Consider the following 12614-nt stretch of genomic DNA (forward strand, 5'->3'; position numbering starts at 1 on the left):
AGTATTTGCTGATTATGTCTGTTAGTTTCCCATTGCGATATATCTTTTGTTCCTGATTCATTTGTAGAAAATCCAGTGTGCTATAAATGTAGACCACAGTTAGTTTTGTTTCTGTGTCTCTGCAAAATGTATAATCACAATATGCATGTCTCTCAGCATGGATCTACATGAATGCTGACACTCGCCCAGTGTGATGAGAGCTAAAAGGATTTGTATTCATTGAACTTAGTCATCAGGGCTAAGCAGAGCAGTGAGCAAAATACAGTACTCCTACATATGGAGACCTGGGTTCAAGTATGAGGTGGGTCACAAGTGAAATGAATTCGGTCCTTATTTTATGCCCACTGATGTTTTAACCTTCAGGATAATTACGGATCTAAGAAGAATAATCACCCATCTTAACTATGTGAACTTGAGTCAATAAGGAAGCGGGGGAAGAACTGAAATTGCTGCCAAATTGACACTAAATGGCAGCTCTCATTAATAAGTGTTCCTGTGTGGGAGTTGTCATTTGTATTATAGTCACCTGAAATGCGGTATACTGTCTCTTCAGACTGATCTACGTAGGGGCAGATAAAAGTCATAGGAAACAAAAGAGAGACAACGCTTCAGTTATAGTGTATCAAATGGAGGAAATACCATCCAGAGCCAGAAAACTCTTGTACACCAAAGAAATCAGTGTACACCTGTCCCAGTCCCACTTCACCAAGGCTCACCAAGAGAATTCCTGGATACGTCACCATTCTGTTGTCTTCTGTCGATCAAACAATCCACAAAAGAGGTCCAAATAGCCTCAAAGGTGTGGAATTTGCTGCTCTTTCAAAAGCTGCCATGCCAGTTAATTTACTGGACCAGTTTTGTAACATAAGAGCTTTCTACTCTGTGAATATCTTGTTTGTCTGCTCAGAACTTGGAATGGGTACAATTTTTATTTTACTTACATATCTTTACTTATTAAACACACAAGGGAGTTACTGTGTATACTTCTAAACCACTGAAGAGGTAGGAGCACCTTGCTTTCAAAATACACCAGAACTTGGATGATTTAAAAAAGTTAAGAGGTGTTAAAATTGTCAAAGTCGAAGTGAAATTGCAGAAACGGGCTCCAGCTAAACATTGCCCCCATATAACCTCATTTGAGGTTTCCACTGTCTTCTCTCTCTACCTGCTGCTGCACAGAGGGGGTGATAAACACATCACCGAAGTGTCTAGACTTGCAGACTTATTAAATGCAGGACCAGACACGAAATGGAATCCAGTCTGTAGATAAGCCCCTAAAAGAGGACCAGATGAATAGCACCAGCTTCACCTCAGGGGACTGATGAGACTTTGTAAAACACTGTTGTAGCTGAAAACATATGTGCATATGCAATTTATCGTGTAACCCGGTGCGGTCACACCTATTGTCAGGAGCGCACTTAGGTGTGTCTGCCTGTTTTTATGATGTGAGGTGCTGCAGTGCTCTTTGGAAAAAATTAATATAGTTGGAATCTTCAAAGTACGAACTTTAGTACAAGACAACGTGCTTCAACACGAGTCCTTATTTTATGCCTGCTGAAGTTTTATAATTAAGGGTCTAAGAAGAAGAATCATCCTTCTTAACTATGTGAATTTGAGCTGATAACAAAGCAGGGGAAGAACTGTTGTAGGAGACGGATCATCCTTAACTCTTTCAGTGATGGATGAAGAAACATTTGCTGTACAGTAAATTATGGGAAACTGTGCTAAAATCTAAGGCCAAGTCTCTCAAACCTGCCTAACTAAAGGTGAGCCCCTAAGTCCATACTTAAGGGTCTAACTGAATGGCTTGATTTTTCAAAATTTGCTGAGCAGCCAGCAGCTTGCAGCCACTTACCTGCCTGAATTATGACCTTGTAATGCTTAACTTTAGGTGCCCTTTTTAAAATATGTTGGCCTAAATAAGTAAAATCAATGAAGTCCATTTGAAACGGAAAATTGAATGTTTCTTGTAATTCAAACTTGGTTGGAATTCCAGTGTCCTCAGATTTGATGTAATTGGTCCAGAACCCAAAATGAAAAAATCCTGGCCCAGAGATATGTACTGTCTGTGTAGAGTAAGATTTGAAAAGCAGGCTCTCCCTTGTCGAAGTTTGGGGTTCTTGCCATGGGTCCTTGCCCTTATTTTGATTATGTAGGAATTCCTGTAGGCTCCCTCATGGAAATTGCTAGAGGTCAACTAATTCAAATGAAAATAAGGTTGACAGAAAACAAACCTTGCATCTTCCTGTGCCTAACGTAAAGTCATCCGGTTAACAGCAGTTCTATTGACAGAGAAGGCAAGTGGGTTACTGCAAAGAACCTAAATTCCCATAACAAAACTAGATCCCAGGTCACATCTGTGGAACAAGCATTTCCAGTCAGCCATGCCAAAGGCTTTTCCTGTGTAGTGTCACATCGTTGGTGCTCCGGGAGTGAGACCTAGTAGTGAGCAGCAGCTTTCTTGTTTTGAACGGCTGTCTGTGTCCTTGACTCCAAACCCTTTTCAGTCTTTGGAAAAACCATTTTGGGTCGAGCTGCTAATCTGTTAGCCTTGACATTCAAGTTTGAAAAGAGAGACCAACAAATGTAAAGTACTGCTGTGTTTTTGACCTTTGTAACAGTTGCCATAAATAAATGTAAGTAGCAAGAAGCAGCAGTGTCCCTGATATGGAGGATGAAATGTAAGGTGGCTGTTGGAATTTTTCTGTTAAACTGCCCCCCGGTACTAGACATGGTTGGAATGACAATCTGGTCATCAGAATTGCATTGATCTGGCACCAAGTGACACACGTCAGGGAGTGGGTTCATAAACTTTCTGTATCTTTCTTAGGCAGGAAAACAAAACAAACTTCTGATGTCCAGGATCTCTAAAAGACCAACCAGAAGTAACTTCAGCTCCTTGTAATCTACATTATAAACTGGGATCGAGCTGTGTATGTTCTGAATTTTCAGGGGGGGAGAGCATGGAGATCTTATAACCGAATATCTTTATCTCCTATTTAAACATGCTTGTATAACATGACAGCATGATTGTCTGTTCCCCACAGGCCTTTTCTTTTGTAATATAAATCACTTTAACCACAGTTCTGCATGTAATAAAACATAGAAATAAGGTACATATTTTGAAAATTAATAATTAATAATTAACCACCGGAACAACTTAATCTAGTGAGGCGATGGATTCCCTGTCTCTGGAATTCTGTGCAGTCAAGACTGGATGTCTTGCTAAAATATATGCTGTAGCTCAGACAAGCTTTACCAGCTTGATGCAGAAATTATTGGGTGAGATTCTGTTATGCTGGAAGTCAGACTAGATGATTAGTGGTCCCTGCTGACCTTAAAGTCTATGAATCATAGCAGCAACACTGTGATTGGAGGTTGCATAAGCATTTAACCTTGCTTTCAGTTGCTTGCAGCTTTCGTAAGTTTCCATCTTTCAGGATGAAATTTTCCATGCTTTGGTCACTTCTCAAAGATAAATATTTGAGGGGGATGAAGGCAGGACTGGAGCAAAAATAGTCCAGTCTTTTGTGAAATGAGGATGGGGTGGGAAATATTTATATGGGATGGTGACCTCACTTAGATTATTCTTCCTCCGCTGTTCTGTTGCTCCTTAGATGAGGCTTGTTTTACTACATACATTTCTTGGAGGAGAGACAAGCCTTTAAAAATCGTCACTGTCTATGGCAGAAGCTATGCTGATTTTGTTGCATGATGGTTCAAATGGCAGAGTTGTCTAATTTCCCTCTGTTCTACCAAGTGTGGTGTCACTAAATAATAAAATGTCATGAAACACTCTCAGAACATAAGTTATAAAGAGAGTACAGTATGTCTCTTAGAATCCCAGAACGAGAGGAATGTAGAGCTGGAACGGACCTCGAGAGGTCATCTTAGTCCAGCCCCCTGCCAGACTAAGTAAACTTAGACCAGCCCTGCCAAATGTTTGTCCAACCTGTTCTTAAAAACCTCCCCCTGATGGGGATTCCACAACCTCCCTTGGAAGCCTGTTCCAGTTCTGAATCGTCCTGATAGAAAGATTTCTTGGTATATTTGTCATTTGTAAGATGCTCAGGGCAGGGACTTAGCTGAGCACAATGGGGCCCTGATCATGATTGGGTCATCTGGGTGCTGCAACAATACAAGTAAGTAATATTAATGATGCAGTGAGTTCAATAGGCAGCTAATGATTTCCCTTACAAGTGTTTTAAGTGCAGTTAAATGATTGCCTCTTGACTTTTCCTATTATATATCGTGGCAAAGACTATGAAGACTCAGATCTCTGCGGATCTTCAGATGCTGTATTCAGGGCATCAGGGCAAACATGAAACGATCAGTTCACAGGCGGGATTGGCAGTAGATTGGGCAAGTCCAATGCCCAAGTGACAAAATAATTCCTATAAAACTGCCCAGCACAAGCCGGCATCTGGAAAGCTATTAAATGTTGAGAAGATCTCCTTATGTATGCCCCCACCCCAAGTTTTCCATTAACATTTAAGATGAAACAAATACGAAGAGAGTAAAACGAAACCCTTTGGCAAATGGACTCCTCCCAGTGGTCACTGTAACTCTAACTCTAACTCTAAAGTGCAAGTGGAGATCTCAGCTTGTGGCTGAGAATTCTCAGGTGCCTCACGCCCCGTTCACGTTTGAAGACTTGGCGGGGAGTGCGCCAGCTGGGAGCCAGGGGGATCCAGCAATCTAACGGTCATTACAGCTTTATTTTTCAAGTCTCTTAGCTAGATAGATTTCTTTTACTGAGGATTATTTCTTTTCTTCTTGCTAAAGGTGACTTGGGGGCATATTTTTCTGTCATGAAGCCCCCCTGGAAAAATGGCAGACTGCGTTTTCTGGTGGCCGAACTGGCCATAGGGGAGGAAACCCCACTCCCGAGAGCAGAGTTTCAGTATCTGAGGAGTCAGTTGTGGATTTCTGCAGAAGAGGGGAGTTTCTCTGGTGGTGCGCAATTATTTCAGCTACTTTGGTAATTTCAAGAGTCTGTCACTTATTGTGGGTACAGAACATAGCTCATTATCCATTAGGAGATAAGAGTTGGCCATGTCGGTTGTGCATTCCCTATTAGGCCAAATAATGCTGAGGGTTATTCCTGACCCTCAGGCTACTCCAGGAAGAACAGGGGGAAATAAAGAAACAAGCCAAATGGGGGCCTTCTGATCATGCACCATTGGCCATTCAGGCCATAGTTCCATGGTAGTTCTCCTTGGTAAACTGAAAACAGTGACCCAAAGGAAGGGGGAGCATACACCTCTGCTGTCAGAGATTCTCGAATTGCAAATTTTCTGTGAGAAAATCTCTGCAAAATGGAGAGTTTCAGGAGCGAACTGTTAAGCTCCTGCTTTCAGGCTGGAGAACTACAACCCATTAATCATTAGCCAGAGTTTATAGGGCCTCTTCCGTGAGCAGAATCTGAACCAAGAAGTAAAAATTCCTTCTGGGGACTGAAGCCCCTAATTATTAACTCTCCGTCCACCTAAAGTAAAATGGGGTAGATTCCTTTGCCACTATTCCAACTATGTTCCAGCCTCCCTTCCTAGGAGTAACCAGAGAGCGTGCATACCAATCAGGCCTCTTTCCCTTGCCAAAGTAGTTCTCCTTTTGGGACATGAATGTCGTATCAGACAATTGAACTTTGATTGACAGCTCTGGCTGCAGTATCAGAGATCCAAGGCTGAATCCTGCAAATCCATACTTGTGTGTGTGGCCCCCATAAGTGTCAGTGGGTCTAATGGCACAAGCAAGAGGTGCAGGATCTGCTAAACTAGCAGTATGCTGGCTTTAGTTCCCGTCTTCCAGTGTCTCTCAACTGGCTTTTTAACTAATGCCAATTAAGAAGGTTTCCAAAACAGTCCGCTCCTAGAAATCCTATGGCTGTCGCTGTGCATCATTGTATGAGAAACTGTTCTTAGTTAGGAGGAGATAGGGCAAAAGAAGTGGCTTCACAGGGCGCCCCCCCCCCCCCCCAAATAAGGATAAGTCTGACTGGATCCCTTCCTCTATAGCAAGTCTCGGGAACTCGAGAATAGTAAATCCCAGAGGTACAGGAAAAATGGATCATTACTCCTCAGTGTATAAGAACAGGCCACTGTAGGCAATGTTCCCTCTCATTTTTGACAGGCTGTGTGCGCAAAAAACTTCTTTTGTGCAAATTGTTGTGTGCACGGTGTTTCGCTGTGTGCACAGGGTTTAGGGTCTGTGTGCGTGCGCACACGTGCACAGCTTAGCGGGAACAGTGACTTGTAGGTCTTTGTGATAATTCTGTTTGTTTGGGGAGAATGCTACTTTTACCACTCTAAGGTCTGTCTCTGAGGGAATAGAAAGGATATGTGAGTGTACTAATAATACAGCATTAGAAAATGAAGTATATGGCTTGTTTTTCTTCAAGCCATGAACACGTGTAGCCCTCCCTTCTATTTTGTCCTGATGAAGGCAGGTTTCCATCTTTTTCAAAAAGAAGGTGGCATCTCATACCCTAGCAACCAGTATACAAAAAGGCCTAGATCCCTCAGACTTTCATTAACCTAGGCAGACGTCTCCTCCTGTGGAATTGTCTTTAGGACTTCAGTTTGGACCTGTGCGTATTTAGGGTGGGATTTTCAAAGTGACATAGGAGTTCAAGGACTTGGGAGACCCAGAATCACTTAGACTGAGTGGAATTTTTTGAAAGCGTCTTTTAGCTGAGCTTCCTACATACCTGAGAGATGTAAATATAGGAGAAAAGCACATCTTCCATGAATGAAAGAATTGCTTTCCTTCTTTGTTTTCCCTGTTTCTAAGTCTAGCTTATATTTATTCTCAATACATTCCCCACTATCTTCTTCCCATCTGAGATTATTTAAAAAGAACCAAAACCAGAACATTTGTGCTTTAGAGGCACATTGTCTTTTCAGAATTTGTTTGATACCAAATCATTCCCTGCGCTGAGCGAATCCTTTCTGAGAGTGAAGGGGATCTTGGTTTTGTGGTGTTAGAGACTGAGACAGTCGCTACACAGTATCCTCTCCAAGGGCAAAATGAATGTCCTGTCCACAGGGTGAAAAATATGGTTGTGAATTTCATAATTGTGCTGGGGATTTAGCCACAGCTAACTTCTGTGTAGGGCTTTGAACAATCTCACACTGTCTTTATTTTCCTCCAAGTAATAGAATTACCTGCTCTTCACATCACATAGTTTTTACCTATTTTTGTTGTTTGAAACATGTGGACAGCAGTCTTACACACACGGGGAAATGTGAGGTTCTTTAGTTACTAATTGATACAAGCCAGTCAATGAGTCATTGTTTGTCTGTTTAAAATTAACTTTCCTTTCCCCCCTCCCTCTCCTTTTCTCAGAAGAAACAAGGCTAGAATTTGGTAATATTTATGCACACAAGTATGTTGCCTATATGTTCTTCTGGACTCAGCATCCCTGCATGTTGGTTGAACAAATGCCATTGTGAGGGATCCCACAGAGAGTTTGTGAATTCAGTGGCTTAATAATCTATCCCTTATTAATTCCTAGAAGCCCCAGGCAGGAACCAGGACCCTATTGTGCTAGGCGCTGTGTAAATACAACTCAACGAAGGTCCCTGCCCAAATTGCTATCCCTGCCCAAATTTCTAACATTCTAAGTATAACGCAAGATGGCTAGGCTGACAGTTGGCAGGGAAGTATAAGGAAACCATATTGGTCAGCGTGACTGGCAGCATGGTGTCTGCACACCAGCTGCCTAACTGTCGTCTAATTTTTTGTAGGAGTCCTAGCAAAGGACAGTTTTGAGGAGGATTTGAAGGTGGATAATGAGTTCGCTTTGTGGATGTGTACAGGGAGTTCCTGCCAAGTGTGGAGCATCCAGGGAGAAAGTGCAAAGGGGCTTGCTTGAAAATTTATCAAGTGGGTGATGGAAGCTGGCCTCACGGGCCAATTGGAGGCCGGAGTAATGAGAGATGATCGGTAGGGTGAGGGATAGGCTGTGAAGGGTGGCGAAAGTGCAGACATGGAGCTTATGTTTGATGTGAAAGAGAGCCAGTGGAGGGAGGCAAAGAGGGTGATGGGGTCAAACGATGGGCCAGGAGAAGGATCCTTGCATCAGCATTCTGAATGGCTGAGAGTGGGGTAGGATGGCATTTGTCAAGGCCGGAGAAAAGGATGTGGCAGTGATGGAGATGCAAGATGAGAGCCTGGGTGGGTGTTAGCTGTGTGACTGGATAGGAAAGGCTGTGTCCAGAGATGTTGCGTGGAAAGAATCTGAAAGATGTAGCTACAGCGTGGATGGGAGGAGCTAGAGAAGAGAGGTTGGAGTTGAAGAGGAGGCCCGGGGTACTGGCCTGAGTGAGAAGCTCAGTGTTGGGGTTACCCAGAGTGATTGAGAGAGGACAGTGGGTCGTGGGAAGTGGGCGTTTCAGCTGTGTTGCCCTGGAGCTGACTGGAGAGGCAGGTTGAGATTGTCGTTTGGACCGAAGACGACGGGTCTGGAGAGGAGATGACCCCCCTGCTGCAGCACTTTCGCTGGTACTCATCTCATAACTTTAAGGCCAATGTTTAATCCCATCATACTCTCCTCACAGCAACTGCTGTGGCACAATTGCTCCTCAAATCAGAACGTAACTCGGCTCTGTGCTTTGTCTTCCCTTTCCACTAAACCTTCAACAAGCTGGGTCTTGCTTGACCCTTGTCGTTGTGAACTGCTGTTCAGCTCTTCTGTGCTCGCTAGGGTTTCAGCTGGAGGCAGATGTACCCAAATACTGGACCCACCAGAAACAGGAAGTGCCAGAAATCTCATGAGGGCCTTTCCTTAGGAGGTTTCTAGCACAATTTTTGTTGCCCTGCGACCTTTCAATAATTAAGTGAACTTCTGGTTGCTTTTCTGAACTCCGCCTCCCTGCTCTTTGAGGTTTGCCCATTACAAGGGCTCTTGCTGTGATACTGGTATGATTTAAGCCTAAATTTCTTCGAACTGTGTGGAAGAGCTCTTCCCATGTCGGTAAGTGCTAACACATGTTTGAAAACAGGACAGAGAAACGGCTCTCTGCCTTGCCCTCCCTTCCCGACTTCATATTCAATAAATGTGTTAACACTATGTATTCATCACATTCTCAACACGTTTGGCAAAAGGTCATTAAACTACAGTTTGTTTTTTCCCTGGTGGAAATTACAAATGTGGTAAATGCAATAAAGGAAGTGAATGCATATTAGAAGTAATGAGGCACTTTTTTGGGGGGGCGGGGGGGGAGGTTAGAATGTGGCATAGCTCTGAATTGTTTGCTTTAGAGATGAAACCAGAGCTGTGGAGCGTTTGTGTCTTTTCTCCAAATTCCTTTTATCTGTCTGGCTCAAACTCTGCATCGTTATTTCATATTGTAGAGCCAGCTGCAGGGTGGAGCCTGATCCCCAAATGCACCTTTGAGAACAGCACAAAGACATTGTGTGGTTAAAAAATAAAAAAACCCTTAGCAGTAAAATAGAACATAAGGGTGACTTCCGTGAGGGCAGAGTTAGGCTAAGAGAGTGCATTTGAAAATTCATGCTTCATCTTAGAGAGTGAGAGAGAGAGAGAAACACACACACACACACACACACACACACTGGGAGCACAGGTTGTTTGTATATATTAAAAAATATGTGGCAATGCTATTCTGTACACAGAAAGTATAATCACCCATAAAAGCCAGAAAATTAAGGGTTTAGAGATGACATTACATCCTTAATTCAAGGTACTTGGTACAGCATGTTAACAATACACCCTAAGCACTGGGTGCCCAATTGTCTAAAGTGTTCATTAATTGTGCCCATAAAAATAGAGTGTATCCACTTTGCATGCTCAAGCCCTATGTTTTAATGTGCATTGATTAATTATATGTCTTGCTTGTATTTCTTTACACAATTAACTTGAACATGCAAAGAAGGCCAGTTGAAGACATAAAACACACAGTCCTTAGTATCTGGTGTATATAAAACTTAACATGTTCTTTGCAAATATAAAAATGCAGTGTGTTGGCTTTTTGTCCTTCTTTGGAGTAACGCAAGTTGAACAAAGCACACATCCAATGAATGAACTTGCCCACACCCTCCTCGCAAAATGTTTCAGTCCCTTTGTGACCTTGGGCAAGACACTTCACTTTTGGTGCCTCAATTTCCCTTACATAAAATGGGGGTAAGACTTTCCTCAGGTGTGGTGAAACCTAATTCATTAATGGATTTTAAAGTGCTTTGAAATCCTTTACTGGAAAGTGTGGTTCAAACGCAAGAACTATGTGCCAAGCAGAGGTAGGCTCCTGTAACTTAAATAAAAGATGGTTTCTGTAACATTTATTCCTGACTATTAGAACATTGGGGGCAAAACGATTGTATCTGTATTACACTCTTAAATTTCTAGGCTATAAATGGAGCTTTTTAGGAAGAAGAAAATCCTTTTTTGGGGACCTGGATCTGTCCCATTTAAACTCTCTCACTGGAAGGATGTCAATTCTTCTGTTTTTCTTCTACTGTTGTGTCATATGCCATTTGAGTGGGCCCTTCTGAACACTATTTATCTTTCCTTTGGGTCAGTCCTGCAAATCCGTACCTGCTTGAGTTAGTCCCCATGAAGTCAGTGGGATTACTCGCATGAGGAAGTTGTGTAGAACTGGATGGCTTGTATTTTTGGTGCTTGGATTCAGCAATTGGCTTTAACAGGCCTTCGGAAAGGAAAGGAATAGCTAAAAGGATGTTTAAAAGTTAGCAGTAGCTGAAACTGACAGTGATCAACCTCTTTTGCTTCTGGCAACAAGAAACACAGGGCCCTGCAGTCCCTCTCTGTGTCTGGACCCAGGATGTGAGGTGGTGAATGACCTCTTGCAAAGCTCGGAGAGATCCCTGCTATATGTCGTCCCACCTTCTCCACTGCTCTCCAGCACCATATGCAAGATAGGAAGAGGGGAGCAGCGATGATCCTGTTTGTGCCTTTCTGGCTGAAGAGGCTATGGCTCTCAGGCTTGATTAACCTCACATTGGATTGCTGGATGTTTCTCTTTCCCAGAGGAGGAGGTCTGTAATTGCGAGACCAAAATCCCCACATGGGACCAGACAGATTTAAAGTGAATATTGGGGTGTGGCAGGGTGCTGAGTGAGAAGCACTTAATCAGCCTCTGCCACTCCAGCCCCAATCAAGGGAAATGGATTGGGGCTGGTTGGATAGCCCTATGTCTGCCTGTTAATGGGCAGCACCTGCCAGCCTCATTAGCCAGGGCTATAAAGGCTGGGAGGAGGCCAGAGGAAGGGGGGAAGAGAAAGGCCAGGCACAGAGGGAGGTGGAAGCTTTCTGGTCTGTTGCTAGCCAGGCCTGCACTTGGCAAAGTTGGCCGCTAAACCCGTACACAGGTGGAAAGTGGTGTTGGGAAAACAATTGTAAATAAAGAACACTGATGTTGCATCAAGCTGAGGTGTTCCTGACTGATGGGAGAGGGCAACAGGGACCGAAACCAGAGGGGCCCAGCGTGCGCCTTGCTACATGAGGTGAAGTCATTGTTGCTTCCATGGACCCCAAAAGACAGCTCAATAAATAGAGCTTATTCTACTGGAATATTCCTCCTTTGGACTGATGAGCGCAGGGAAGAGAAAGCTTGTCTCCCGTATTGAGGATCTGCTCAATGGCCTTTAGTTCACCAGATTCTGCATCCTGGTCATCCAGTTTTAGCCAATGCCACTTTCTTTGTCTTGGCAGAAGTCTTCTCTATGTCTTAATGTCCAGAGGAAGATGGAAGTAATATTTATATATAATCTACCTTGTTCTGGATGTCCCGATTTAATGGATAATCCTGTTTCTCACCCTGGAGGCACATCACAATGAAAATCCCATCCCATTGTAACAGATCTGTGAATCTTTGCAGGAAGAAGAATATGTATCCATACTTACCTGAAAACTTCCTTTCTTTCAGTAATGAGATCCACACATACTGCCCACCCTGGAGACAAATGGGTCATCCAAAAATAGATGTGGAAATTGATGACATCAAAGGAGTTGAGTTTGTCGCTGTGCTTAAGTGGAATTTACCATGCTCTGCAGTGGAAGATACTGTTTTCTCCATGTCCCCCCCCCCCCCCCCCAGTATATTAACACAATCTGTAATTCAGGAAAGTAGATTTGAATTACCTGGGCTGTGAAAATTCTCATTTGGAGGGAACTTCAGGAGATGGGGGCATTTCCTTCTGCCGGGTCTGGTTCTGCCCTCAAGCTGTAAGTGGGCTGCCATACCCATTGTAATGGATCTGTAGACCTTATTAATTGAAGAAAGACATTTTCAAGTAAATGGATACATTTTCCTGTTCTTCCTTACAGTGTATAAAGGCAGATTTGAAAGGCTGGTTTAAAAACATAATTTATTTTTTACTTCAGAAATGTCAAGTCTGGTCTTCCCTGCTGCTTCAGGATGTCTCGGAGAACTTTCCCCAAATGTTAGTCACTGAAATTTAAATAGATGCTAACAAAAACAAACAGAAGCTGGAGTTCTAAACAATCTGTAAATCCAATCTCTTTCTAAACTTTTAGTCTATTGACTTTTGAGATGTCACCATTTCTCTAGTTATCCAGGGTTGATATGTCTGAGTTTTCTTTACTTAAAAGCAAAAGCATTTATTTATTT

The 12614-nt window shown here is 43.0% G+C and overlaps 1 protein-coding gene across 1 annotated transcript in view; it reads left to right on the top strand.

The window, feature by feature from the left end:
* The window catches only part of GPC4 (glypican 4), a 107297-nt gene that overhangs the window by 55639 nt on the left and 39044 nt on the right, over positions 1–12614 (top strand). The gene's annotated exons all lie outside the window — the stretch shown is intronic.

This window comes from Natator depressus, chromosome 9 (genome assembly GCF_965152275.1).
Source record: "Natator depressus isolate rNatDep1 chromosome 9, rNatDep2.hap1, whole genome shotgun sequence".
Lineage (NCBI taxonomy): Eukaryota > Metazoa > Chordata > Testudines > Cheloniidae > Natator > Natator depressus.